The following is a 13,930-nucleotide window of genomic DNA, read 5'->3' on the forward strand; positions in this document are numbered from 1 at the left end:
GCTAAACAAAGCAAACTACACAAGCTAACAAAGATATGAAACTAAGCAAGGTAGAGCTAAGCTATGATCTCTAAGGTCAAGCACATGAAAGAAAGCATGAAAGTAAGTGCTTGAAATGAAAGAGAGTGCAAGAGACAACCGGATTTTTCCCGTGGTGTCGATGTGTTGGCACACACCCCTAATCCACGTTGTGACACTCACTAAGAGTCTTGTCACCTCCCATGTCACCGAGACTTGGGCGCTCACTAAGAGTCTCCGTTCACCATCCCGGCGTGGTGGAGCTCAAGCCACGTACAATCTTCTTCTCCGGGCTCCCACAATCCTTGGCAAGCTCCGCGAGAAACACTTCGATCACCAAGATCGTCTAGGTGCTGCCAAACACCAAGAGTAACAAGTTCCTAAGCCTTCACTTGACCTACACTCAGTTGGCCCTAACTCAAGCACACTTGCTACACTTGCAATGGATGAGTTCTTCAAGGTTAAAGCACAAACTAAGCACTAGATCTTCTCTCTTTTGCTCAAAGCTCTATCTCTTCTTCTCAAGGGTGGCCTCAGGTTTTCAAGGTGTCAAAGGCAACTGAAATGAACCAGGGAGTACCCTTATATAGAGTGGAGGAGGTCACATAGCCGTTGGAAGTTTTCTGCAGAGAAACCGTGACCACCGGAAGAACCGACGATATAGAAAATATAGGCATCGGTTCAACCGGTCTCTCTGTGTCAAAGAAGTAGCCGTTGAAGTTCTGACACAGTATCCACGCTTGCGTCATTGCACCGGTGCATGCTCCGTAGGGGCATCGGTTCAACCGGTGCTGAAGAGGTTCGCTGATCAACTCAAACAAGCGTTCTGGAACAAAGTACATCCAATGCACCGGTGCTTTGATTCTGAACCGTCGGTTCAACCGGTGCTGAAGAGAAGTTGGAGTCCACCAAACATGCTCTCTGGAACAAAAGACTTTCATTGCACCGGTGCTTTGATTCTGAACCGTCGGTTCAACCGGTGCTGAAGAGAGGTTGAAATCCATCAAAACATGCTCTCTGGAACAAAGGGCTTTCATTGCACCGGTGCTTATCTTCTTGACCATCGGTTCAACCGGTGCTTTACTTGATGTCTGCCTTCATCCAGAGAAGATAGACCGACAGGGCATCGGTCCTTCCGCCATGCATCGGATGCTCCGATGCTAGAGCACCGGTTCAACCGGTGCTACTGATTTTCTTTGTTTTCAGCTGTTTTGACTTGGATTCGAATGTGACTTTGATTGTTTCTTCTTCCAAGAGTTGTGTTGACTTCTATTGACCATCTTTTGCTGTTTTTGAGTGAGTGTGTAATATTTCTAGGGCCAACTCAAGATTGATCAAGCTACTAACTCATGAACCCCTCTTAATAGTGCGATCACTACAAAACTATAAAACCTATACTAACCTAAGTGTCCTTCTCAACCTTGTGACACTTAGGACTAGAAAGATCCTTAGCCTTGACATATAAGTTAAAAGCCGAGATCGCCTTTTTGAATGACCGAAATTGAGGGGCCTCTTTTGACATATGACCAAATGAGCGATAATGATCTTTTAAGCTGCACAAACTCATTAGTCACAATAACGGTTGTCATTAATCACCGAAACATACCTTGAGGGCCTAGATGCTTACAATCTCCCCCTTTTTGGTGATTGATGACAACACAAACATAAATAACGAGAGAGCAAGAAAGATAAAGCTAGATAAACACAAGCGAACTCGAAAAGAAGGACCAAAGAGCTCAACGGCTCAAACGAAATTCATAGATATGTCTCAAAGCACGGCATACTCAAGCGACAAAGTGTACATATCCATGAATTAACACCAAATGTGATACAAAGAATCAAAGTCCTGATAACTACGAGCTCTCTCTCTAGCTCTACCCTCCCCCTAACTCTACCCTCCCCCTTAACACCTCTCCCCCTTTGGCAACAAAGCACCAAAAAGGAAGGCGATCTAATCCTGAGCTGGAGAAGGCGGGGTCTTCCGGCTGGGTCCGGTGGAGAACTGAGCGGCGGAGTCGTCGGCGTCGTCGTCTGTCCAGTCGTCGTCGACCGAAGAAGACTTCTGCTCGACCGGAGTCGTCGGAGCAGCAGAAGTAGCTGGTGTAGCGGTAGAAGCTGGCACGGCGACGATCGTGGAGTCCGTCGGAGGAGCAGACGTGACGGGAGTCAGGTCTGGCTGAGTGGGGCGCACGACGGACGGACGGAGCACCTCGGGCTGAGAAGGAGAGTCGAACGTGAGTGACTGAGCCGAGGGGTGCTGGAGCTGGTGTAGGATCTGCTGCTGTCTATGAAACTCTGCACGCTGCTCGGCTGTCCAGACACTAGGCTGTGGAGCAGGAACCGGGGCAGCAGTAGGAACAGGACTGGCAAACAACCCGGTCGGTAGAAGTGGTGACACCGGGAAAGATGACAAGGGTGTCTGCATGAATCCGCCAGCAGGTGGAGGAGGAGCAGTGGGGTCGAACTGGAGCTGCTGGGGTGTAGGGAGCTGAGGCTCTGGCAGTCCAGTGTGTCGGTACAGCTGACCGAAGCATCCCGAGAAGAAGGTAAACATCTGCTGCTGGATCTGGGACTGCTGCTGAAGCTGTAACCTCATGGCCTCCTGCTGCTGTCGAATCCCCTCAAGCACCAGAGTCTGGGCCTCCTGCTGGCGAGCCTGCTCGGCCTGCATGCTCAGCTGAGCTGCTGCAAATCTGTCCTGCTGATCTGAGAGCCGAGTAAGAATAGCAGCGAGTGCATCTGGCTGAGTGACCTGAGCGGTGGAGACTGGAGGAGCGGGGGCTCGTGCTGCACCAGAAGATCCTGCCTCATCATCATGAGCTCCTCGAGGGACGGTAACAGTGGGAATGAAGTCCTCGTCATCCTCCGAGTCCTCTGAGTCAGTGATCAGGTAGTGTGGGAGCTGAGCCTCTGCAGCTGCTAGTGAAGCGTCCTCGGCTGCTGTCGGATCATCTGCAACTCTGCCCTCAGCCAAGAAACGCTCATCCAGAACCCGCTGTGCTCGGCGCTGGCCTCTCGAGCCACGACGACCGTCTCGAGGAGTAGCTGGTGAGTAAAAACTGAACTGTGTCCTCGAGTGCTCCAGCTCATCCATACGCTCATTCTGACTTAGCTGAGCCAGAATCCAACAGATCCAATGAGCAAACGGATGCCGACGGTGAACTGTCATGCCATCCAGAATCACATCCTCTAGCTCGCAGATAAAGAAGTCGACTAGGTCAAAGTCACGACCTGTCATGATATAAAGTAGAAGCCACTGCTGCAGAGCTGTGATCCCCTCGTTGTATCCAATCCGAAACAACAAGCTCTTCCTCAAGGCTAGATGGATAGTGTGTGCCATGGGAGTCAGCCTGTCCGGAGTCCTCGGTGTGCCAGGTAGGAAAGGCTGCTGAAACAGAACACTGATCTCCTCATCAGATGGAACGTGAGACTCGTGAGGACGTCGAGGAGGTACCGTGCTGCCATAAGCCTGATAGTGTATGAAGTGTGGCTCCTCGGCAATCTGAACTCCAAGATAGGTAGCCAGTCGTGCTCGGGTCAAGCGATAGTGCCTTTCCTGGAACATGAAGTCTATAAACTGCCGGTCCTCCTCAATAAACAGAGTGGCGTAGAAGACTCGAACCCACTCTCGAATATACCTGGACCTCTCACTGAGTAGAGCAGGCAATCCAACATATCTCTCAAAGAGAGGAAGCACTGGAGTCCCACCTGCTGCTACACGCATAGCTACCCAGTGGAGCATCTTGTGCTCACTAATCTTGATGTCCAACTGGCAGTAGGTGTGGTAAAAAGACTCCTGAAGCAGAGTGTAAAAACGACGATCAACTCCGACATCCCTCTGTTCGGGAAACCACTGCTCCGGGGTCACATAACGCAGTCTCTTGACCCTTGGTCCTGGTATGCCCCTGAGATCAAACAACTCAACCTCGGGCAGCTCCTCACCACTGTCCTGACCTCCTATCTGAGTGTCACTGCCGGTGTGCTGCTGCTGCTGTGCATGGCCTGCTCCCCTCTGAGTGCCACCACCTCGAGTCCGTGGACGTGAGCGGGACTCAGGTGTGGCCTGAGCTGTCTGAGTACGTCCTGAGCGACGTAACTGCTGCTGTGGCTCCCCCTGAGCCTGAGGCTCTCTGATCCTGAGTGAGCCCTGCCTGTCAGCTGCGTCTGCCACTGCCTCAGCCTGCTCTCGCTCGCGGTCCTCGCGGGTGCGCTTCTTCTTCTTCTGCACAACCACCTTGCTCTTGCCTTTCTTGTCTCCTGCCATCTGTCATAGAAGTAGTATGATGGGATATGAGCCTAAAACATGAATTCTAGTGGATAGCAGCCTTGATATCGATGACATGCTAAAAGATTTAACTATGTGAGCATGTGCAAAGATAGGTGACAAGATTCTTATGTGTGTGATCAAGGGAATGATATATGTAAACACATGTGCAAAGGATGATATACAAAGGAATTTCTCTTTGCAACAAGATGTAAAGGTCATACCCTTGCAAATCAGGGAAGAAATCGAAGAAAGAATCTAAGAGGAAATTCCTCGAGCACCTTGAGGGCGCCTAAGCAAAGGGTGGATGGATCAAATCAATCTTGAATGCTTGAGCGTGGGAGGCTTAATCGGAGCAGGGGAGGCTGCACGTGTGTTGGAGTGTGCGTGCTGGCGCTGCAGGCGGCGGCGCAGGACTTGGATGGCGGCGGCCTGGTGGTTAGCGGCGCACAGGTGGTGCAGGCACGGCGCGGGCGCGCGAGCGACTGCGGAGCAGCAGCGCAGGAGAGGTGGGGTCGCGCGCGGGCGGCGGCGTAGTGGAGAGCTTCGGGCGCGGCGGCGTCTTGGAGTGGTGAGCAGGCGGCGCGTGAGCGGCGGCGGCACGGTGTACGGGCGTGGGTGCAGGCGGCGGTTTTGCGAGGAGGAAGAGAAACAGGAGTGAGACTGACGAGTGGGCCCGTGGAAGGATTAAGTGAAAACAGAACGGACGGGCCCGCCAACCCTAAGCACCGGAAGGTCCGATGGTGCAGAGAAAAGACCGTCGGTGTAATCACCGGTGTAAGTTTGACCAGATCTGAACGAGATTGAAACGTGGTCAGAAGGGCACCGGAAGATCCGCCACTGAGGCACCGGAACATCCGATGGGCGTCGGTGTATCTGCAGGAGTAAGGTCCAGAGGCTATGCAAGGCCCATTTACTCTACGCAGTAGCACCGGTTGAACCGATGCTGAAGCGTCGGTTTATCCGCCATACATCGGAAGCACCGGTGATCCATCGGAGTAACGGCCGGAGGTTGTTCCAGAGGCGTTGCAGAAACCTTTTCACGAAGACTTAAGCACCGGTTGAACCGATGAGATGAAAAGCAAGGCGTCGGTTTAACCGGTGGTTAAAGAAATTTTCTGCTGAACTACAAACTCTACTTCTGATCCAAAAACTTAAAGCCAAAGCCATAAACACTCAGTTTTGGATCATTTTCGAGAGACAACCTCACCCTTCAAACACTCAAACTAAATGCTCGCAAGCTTTTATATTAACTTAGGCAAATTAAGATCCAAGCGAGGTTTAAACACAAAAACCAAATGTATGAGCCACTTTGCCTATGAACTTAGAGATAGAAACTTTAAGTTCGATAGAACGTGACTCAATAGGCATGAAAGCACAACATTGATCTTATCACCCTTGTAGAGATGATATATCATATTTAGCATGAATATCTTTCTCGAAGTGTGATTTGCTCCCTTGTGATGCTACTAACGAGATGCAATGCCAATGCAAAGCGTGAAATTAAACATGGATGCATTCTATATGACAAGCACATGCATTGCAAAATTTAAATCTATCTTGTCAAGTTTGAACCCTCGTCAAGCTTCTTCATGATGAACCTTTCTTCATGCCATGAGCAAAACCAAGACCACCGGCTCATGCAAGACCCATGTTCATCACTATCTTGACAAGGTTAGACAAGCCCCTAGCTCATGTACATATGAAATGCATCTATATGACAAGACAATTATATGACGTTAGAAGCATCTAGAACGTTAAGCTCACTCCTTAGCCTAACAAAAGTACTCTCGTCTAAAGGTTTTGTGAATATATCCGCCAATTGCTCCTCGGATCTCACACCTTGTAGTGATATATCTCCTTTGGCTTCGTGATCACGCAAGAAGTGATGGCGAATATCAATGTGCTTTGTGCGAGAGTGTTGAACCGGATTTTTGGCAATTTTTACGGCACTTTCATTATCACAAAGGAGCGGGATCCTAACTAGTTTCACACCGAAGTCCAAAAGGGTTTGCTTCATATATAGGATTTGGGCACAACATGCACCGGCCGCTATATATTCCGCTTCCGCCGTGGACAAAGCCACGGAATTTTGCTTCTTACTTGACCAAGAAACTAGAGAACGCCCAAGCAAGTGGCAACCCCCGGAGGTACTCTTGCGATCCACACGGCTTCCGGCAAAATCCGAATCCGAGTATCCCAAGAGATCTAAACTAGCGCCTTTGGGGTACCACAAGCCTATGCTAGGGGTGTGCTTGAGATACCGAAGGATCCTATTCACAGCCGAAAGGTGTGACTCCTTTGGGTTAGCTTGAAAGCGGGCACACAAGCACACACTAAACATTATATCGGGCCTAGATGCGGTAAGGTAAAGCAAAGACCCTATCATAGAACGATAGAGGGATTGATCAACCGGTTTACCGTCCACATCCAAGTCGAGATGCCCATTGGTTGCCATGGGTGTCTTGATTGGCTTGCACTCATCCATCTTGAACTTCTTCAAGATATCTTTAGTATATTTTTCTTGATGGATGAATGTCCCTTCCTTCATTTGTTTGACTTGAAAACCAAGGAAGAAGGTCAATTCTCCAATCATGGACATCTCGAATTCCCTAGACATCATGGTAGCAAACTCATGGCTTAGTAAATCATTAGTTGAGCCAAAGATAATATCGTCAACATAAATTTGACAAATGAAAAGATCCCCGTTGACGTCTTTTGTGAACAACGTGGTGTCCACCCTCCCGATCTTGAAGCCTTGCATGATTAGGAAGTCACGAAGCCTCTCATACCAAGCCCTTGGAGCTTGTTTGAGCCCATAGAGTGCCTTGTGCAACCTATAAACATGGTTAGGATTCCTCGGATCTTCAAACCCGGGAGGTTGCTCAACATAAACAAGTTTGTTAATAACACCATTTAAGAATGCACTTTTCACATCCATTTGATACAACTTAATGTTATGATGTGAAGAGTAAGCAAGAAGGATACGGATAGCTTCAAGTCTTGCGACCGGAGCAAAGGTTTCACCAAAATCCAAACCTTCGACTTGAGAAAACCCTTTTGCCACAAGTCTTGCTTTGTTGCGTATCACCACCCCATGTTCATCTTGCTTGTTTCGAAAGACCCACTTGGTGCCGATGATGTTCTTGTCTTTTGGAGGAGCTTCGAGGACCCAAACTTCATTGCGGGTGAAGTTGTTCAATTCTTCTTGCATGGCCATCACCCAATCCGAGTCCTCAAGCGCTTCCTCTATGCTAGTGGGTTCAATACAAGAAACAAACGAGTGATGTTCACAAAATGAAGCATGCTTAGAGCGAGTTCTTACTCCCTTGGAAGGACTACCAATGATTTGACCAATTGGATGATCCTTGGAGATGCGACCATGCTTCACTAGCGGTATTTGCGTGGATGGTTGTTGGGGTGGATCTTGTGTGACTTGTACTTGTTGTGGAACACTTTGCTCTTCTTGTTCTTGGACTTGGGGTGTTGGTGTTGGCACATCTTCTTGAGGTAGTGGATCATCTTTTTCTTGATCTTTATCCACTTGGGGTGCCTTGGAGGTGCTTGGTGTAGATGAGGAAGGTCCTCCCCCTTGATCATTGCCTTTATGCACCTCTTCCGGCTTGATATCCCCAATGGACATATTCTTCAAAGCTTCATCAATCTCTTCATCACCTACATTTTCATAGCCAACAACCTCCTCTTGGGAGCCATTAGATTCATCAAACTCCACATCACATGTTTCTTCAACTAACCCGGAGGTTTGATTGAATACTCTATATGCTTTGGAGTTTGATGCATAACCAAGAAAGAAACCTTCATCACATCTACTTTCAAACTTACCGAGCCTTTTCTTCTTGTAGATGAAGCATTTGCAACCAAAGACTCGAAAGTATGATATATTTGGTTTCTTCCCGGTGATGAGCTCATATGGAGTTTTCTTGAGGAGTCGGTGGGGATACACTCGGTTGGATGCATGACACGCCGTGTTGATTGCTTCCGCCCAAAACTTCTCGGACGTGCCATAATCATCCAACATTGCTCTTGCTAGGGTGATGAGTGTCTTGTTCTTTCTTTCCACCACTCCATTTTGTTGAGGCGTGTAGGTGGCGGAAAACTCATGCTTGATGCCCTCTTCATCGCACCATTCTTCAATCTTCATATTTTTAAACTCGGTGCCGTTGTCACTCCGGATCTTCACAATTGGGGAGTTATACTCCCTTTGAGCTCTTCTTGCAAAAGTCTTGAAGATTTCCGGAGTTTCACCCTTATCGCCTAGAAACATAACCCAAGTGTAACGTGAAAAATCATCAACAATTACTAGGCAATAGAGGTTACCACCAATGCTCTTGTATGTAGTTGGACCAAAGAGATCCATGTGAAGTAGCTCGAGCGGCTTGGAGGTAGACAACATCGTCTTGATGGGATGATGTGTTGCAACTTGCTTCCCGGCTTGACATGCTTTACATAGCTTGTTCTTGTCAAACGTGACATCCTTCAAGCCGGTGATCATCCCTCTCTTCTGAGCTTTCTTGAGGTTGCTCATGCCAATATGAGCAATTCTTCTATGCCAAAGCCACCCAAGAGAAGACTTGGTGAAGAGGCATGTCATGGTACTTGTTTGCTTTGAAGAGAAGTCCACTAAGTAGATGTTGCCATGCCTAAACCCCGTGAATACCATTGACTTGTCTTCTTCAAGAGTTACTACAACACCATTCTTGTCAAAGGTACACGTTAGTCCAAGATCACACAATTGAGCAATAGAAATAAGATTAAAACTAAGTGCTTCTACAAACAAGACATTAGAAATGGATAAATCTTTAGAGATAGCTATTCTACCCAAACCTAAAACTTTTCCCCTTGAGTTATCACCATAGGTGACATGTTCATGATCGCCGGGGTCTTCAAGAGAGGTGAACATGCTATCATTGCCGGTCATGTGTTGAGAGCAACCGCTATCAAGTACCCAATGTTTTCCACCGGCTTTGTAGTTCACCTACACACATGAGAATTCACTTTTGAGTTTTAGGAACCCAAACAAGCTTTGGGCCTTGCACATGTGTGACAAGAGCTTTTGGGACCCAAAGTTGCTTGGGGAGCTTCTTCTTTGACTCCTTAGTGAGTTTGCCAATGAATTTGGCCTTCACCTTGCCCTTCACTTTACTCAAGAGAAAATGGTTATTTTCAAACATTGAAGAGTAATTCTTGGGTAATTTAGGAAGAGGACGTGATGGTAAAGTGCACTCCCTAGTGTGGTGCCCGGTGACTTGGCAATGTTGGCAATATGATCCAACTTCCTTGATGAAGCTAATCTTGATCTCCGGAGAAGGAGTAGTAGCTATGTTTGGCTCCGGAAATGAACCAAGACCTCTCTTGCCATAGTCACGGGCATTGTTGAAGAGAATCTCCTTGTGGATGTATTCTCCTCTTGAGAGCTTCTCCACACTACTCTTGAGGCTTGCAACTTGATCCATCAATTCCTTTTCCCTAGAAGGTGCAAGCTTGGGCAAAGCATTAGTAGCATTTGCATTAATGAGTAGGTCATCACATGAAGTAGAAGCATTGACCTTCTCAATAGTTTCATGAGCAAAGTTCTCAAGACTTGGGTCAATTGCTTCATAGGCAAATTCAAGTTCTTGATATTTGTGAGCCAACTCCCTATGCTCTTGTTTAAGCTTTTTGTGGCTCTCTTCAACTTGCTTAGCAAGTACAAGTGACTCATTGTGCTTTTTGAGCAAGTCATTGTACTTGCCAAGCAAGTCGGAGTGGGCAAGCTCTAACTTGGCATGAGTGCTCTCAAGAATCTTGACTTTGCCCTTTTCCCTCTTGATGACGGATGTATACTCATTAATGAGGTTAGCAAACTCATTAGGGTCAAGCTCATCATCACTATCATTTTCACTCTCACATACCTTAGAGTTACCTTTGGCCATGAGGCACATAGGAGGTGGAGGTAGTGATGGTTCTTCATTTGTGAGGGCGATGGTGACTATGTCTTCTTCATCACTTGATTCTTCGCTTGATGAGACATCGGTCACCCACTCTTGCTTTTCCACCAAGAAGCTTCTCTTGGTGTGCCCTTTCTTCTTTGGGAAGAGCTTGGTCTTCTTGTCATGGCTCTTCTTCTTCCCAAGCTTCTTGTTCTTGTTCTTCTTCTCATCTTCTTCATCATCACTTGAATCATGGCGATGTTTGACTTTGTTGTCCTTCTTCCTTTTGTCCGGCTTGGGGCAATCGGGAGAGATGTGGCCTTTTTCTTCACAATTATAGCAAGTTTTGTTCTTGACATCTCCCCATGGCCGGAACATTCTTCTTTTGGGGTCAAAGTTGAAACCCTTCTTGTTGATCTTGTCATTCAAGCGTGTGAACTTTCTCATCATGAGAGCAAGTTCTCCATCATCTTCTTCATCGGATGAGCTCTCATGATTATCCTCTTCTTCATTGCTTGAGCTTGATTCTTGCTTGACCATCTTGAGCTTGCGGGATTTGTTAGCCTTGGTTTTGAGAGCAATTGACTTGCTTGTTGTTGGCTCTTCGGTCATACCAAGGATACTCATTTCATGAGCGCGAATTTCGCCCACAAGCTCTCCCACTTCCATTGTATCAAGATTCTCCTTTTGAAGCATAGCATTGATAATGTTGTACTTGGGCTTCGGAAGGAGCATGAGAATCTTGCGGTTGATGGAGCCACTGTCAATTTTGGAAACTTCAAGAGCATTAATGTCCTTGACAATGACATTCAAGCGGGAATACATATCATTGCAATTTTCATGAGCAAGCATTTTAAAAGAATCATATTTTGCTCTAAACAAGTGATATTTTTGTTCACGGACTTTTGTGGAGCCTTCATGAATTTCAATTAGCTCTTTCCATATATCACTTGCTAAGTCCATGCCATTTACTCTAGCAAAGACTTCCTCACTAATGGCTTCGAAAATTGCATTTCTAGCCTTTGCATTCCATTTTAATTGCTCCGTGGTGGGAGTTCCGGTGAACCCGGTCTTTGTTGCCAACCACACTTCGGGGGCAATCGCATCAAGGTATGCGGCCATACGAACTTTCCAATAGGCAAAGTTCTTGCCCTCGAAGTGAGGCGGCGAACCTCCCATCTTGGCCATAGCTCTAGGCGGTGAAGCCTAATGATCCAAATGAGCAACGAGGCTTTGATACCAATTGTAAGGATCGATGGACCAAGAGGGGGGGGTGAATTGGGCCTTTTTCAAAATTCTAAAGCAATAAAACAACCTTAACCTATGCAAGGCTAGTAAGGCTCAATTCACCAACCGGCTAAACAAAGCAAACTACACAAGCTAACAAAGATATGAAACTAAGCAAGGTAGAGCTAAGCTATGATCTCTAAGGTCAAGCACATGAAAGAAAGCATGAAAGTAAGTGCTTGAAATGAAAGAGAGTGCAAGAGACAACCGGATTTTTCCCGTGGTGTCGATGTGTTGGCACACACCCCTAATCCACGTTGTGACACTCACTAAGAGTCTTGTCACCTCCCATGTCACCGAGACTTGGGCGCTCACTAAGAGTCTCCGTTCACCATCCCGGCGTGGTGGAGCTCAAGCCACGTACAATCTTCTTCTCCGGGCTCCCACAATCCTTGGCAAGCTCCGCGAGAAACACTTCGATCACCAAGATCGTCTAGGTGCTGCCAAACACCAAGAGTAACAAGTTCCTAAGCCTTCACTTGACCTACACTCAGTTGGCCCTAGCTCAAGCACACTTGCTACACTTGCAATGGATGAGTTCTTCAAGGTTAAAGCACAAACTAAGCACTAGATCTTCTCTCTTTTGCTCAAAGCTCTATCTCTTCTTCTCAAGGGTGGCCTCAGGTTTTCAAGGTGTCAAAGGCAACTGAAATGAACCAGGGAGTACCCTTATATAGAGTGGAGGAGGTCACATAGCCGTTGGAAGTTTTCTGCAGAGAAACCGTGACCACCGGAAGAACCGACGATATAGAAAATATAGGCATCGGTTCAACCGGTCTCTCTGTGTCAAAGAAGTAGCCGTTGAAGTTCTGACACAGTATCCACGCTTGCGTCATTGCACCGGTGCATGCTCCGTAGGGGCATCGGTTCAACCGGTGCTGAAGAGGTTCGCTGATCAACTCAAACAAGCGTTCTGGAACAAAGTACATCCAATGCACCGGTGCTTTGATTCTGAACCGTCGGTTCAACCGGTGCTGAAGAGAAGTTGGAGTCCACCAAACATGCTCTCTGGAACAAAAGACTTTCATTGCACCGGTGCTTTGATTCTGAACCGTCGGTTCAACCGGTGCTGAAGAGAGGTTGAAATCCATCAAAACATGCTCTCTGGAACAAAGGGCTTTCATTGCACCGGTGCTTATCTTCTTGACCATCGGTTCAACCGGTGCTTTACTTGATGTCTGCCTTCATCCAGAGAAGATAGACCGACAGGGCATCGGTCCTTCCGCCATGCATCGGATGCTCCGATGCTAGAGCACCGGTTCAACCGGTGCTACTGATTTTCTTTGTTTTCAGCTGTTTTGACTTGGATTCGAATGTGACTTTGATTGTTTCTTCTTCCAAGAGTTGTGTTGACTTCTATTGACCATCTTTTGCTGTTTTTGAGTGAGTGTGTAATATTTCTAGGGCCAACTCAAGATTGATCAAGCTACTAACTCATGAACCCCTCTTAATAGTGCGATCACTACAAAACTATAAAACCTATACTAACCTAAGTGTCCTTCTCAACCTTGTGACACTTAGGACTAGAAAGATCCTTAGCCTTGACATATAAGTTAAAAGCCGAGATCGCCTTTTTGAATGACCGAAATTGAGGGGCCTCTTTTGACATATGACCAAATGAGCGATAATGATCTTTTAAGCTGCACAAACTCATTAGTCACAATAACGGTTGTCATTAATCACCGAAACATACCTTGAGGGCCTAGATGCTTACAACTACCCGTCCCTGGTACTATGGTGTTTATACAATTTGCAGGAGGCGATGTCACGTTAAACAAGGAAAACATAGACCCTAATGGCAGTATTGATTGGCTCCATAGAAACTCATCATACGAGCACCACAAATTTGATAATGACAGTATCAGTTCTAATACCAGCTATTTTTTACTGTGGTGGTCTCTCTAGGAGTTTGATGTTTACTATTAGATTTTTCAAGAAAAACTATGATGCCATTTTCTAAAAATTCAAATTTTATGTATATATTCAAGCAACAACAATATTATCAATTTCGTCTGTGTAGGTTTGTACTTCATCCATGTATTGGACTTATGTACAATTTTATAGTTTTGGATTCAGTGACGAAAAGTTGGGTCTCGGTATATAATCATGATGAAAAATTGATTATGCTGAGTCATTGGATTTGCAACCGATTATAGATAATTATTTGTCCTTGTACAATAATGTAATGACTAGGGTCCGAACAAGTGATGGTGACACAGATGACTTTCCAATTAAGATAGGACTACATTAAGGATCAGCTTTGAGCCCGTATCTTTTTGTCCTAGTGATGGATGAGGTCACAAGAGACATACAAGGTGATATTCCTTGGTGTATACTTTTCGCTGATGATGTCATGTTAGTTGATGAAAGCCGTGCGGGAGTGAATAGGAAGCTAGAGTTGTGGCGGCAAACGCTAGAGTCCAAATGTTTT

This window comes from Panicum virgatum, chromosome 2K (assembly GCF_016808335.1).
Source record: "Panicum virgatum strain AP13 chromosome 2K, P.virgatum_v5, whole genome shotgun sequence".
Taxonomy (NCBI): domain Eukaryota; kingdom Viridiplantae; phylum Streptophyta; class Magnoliopsida; order Poales; family Poaceae; genus Panicum; species Panicum virgatum.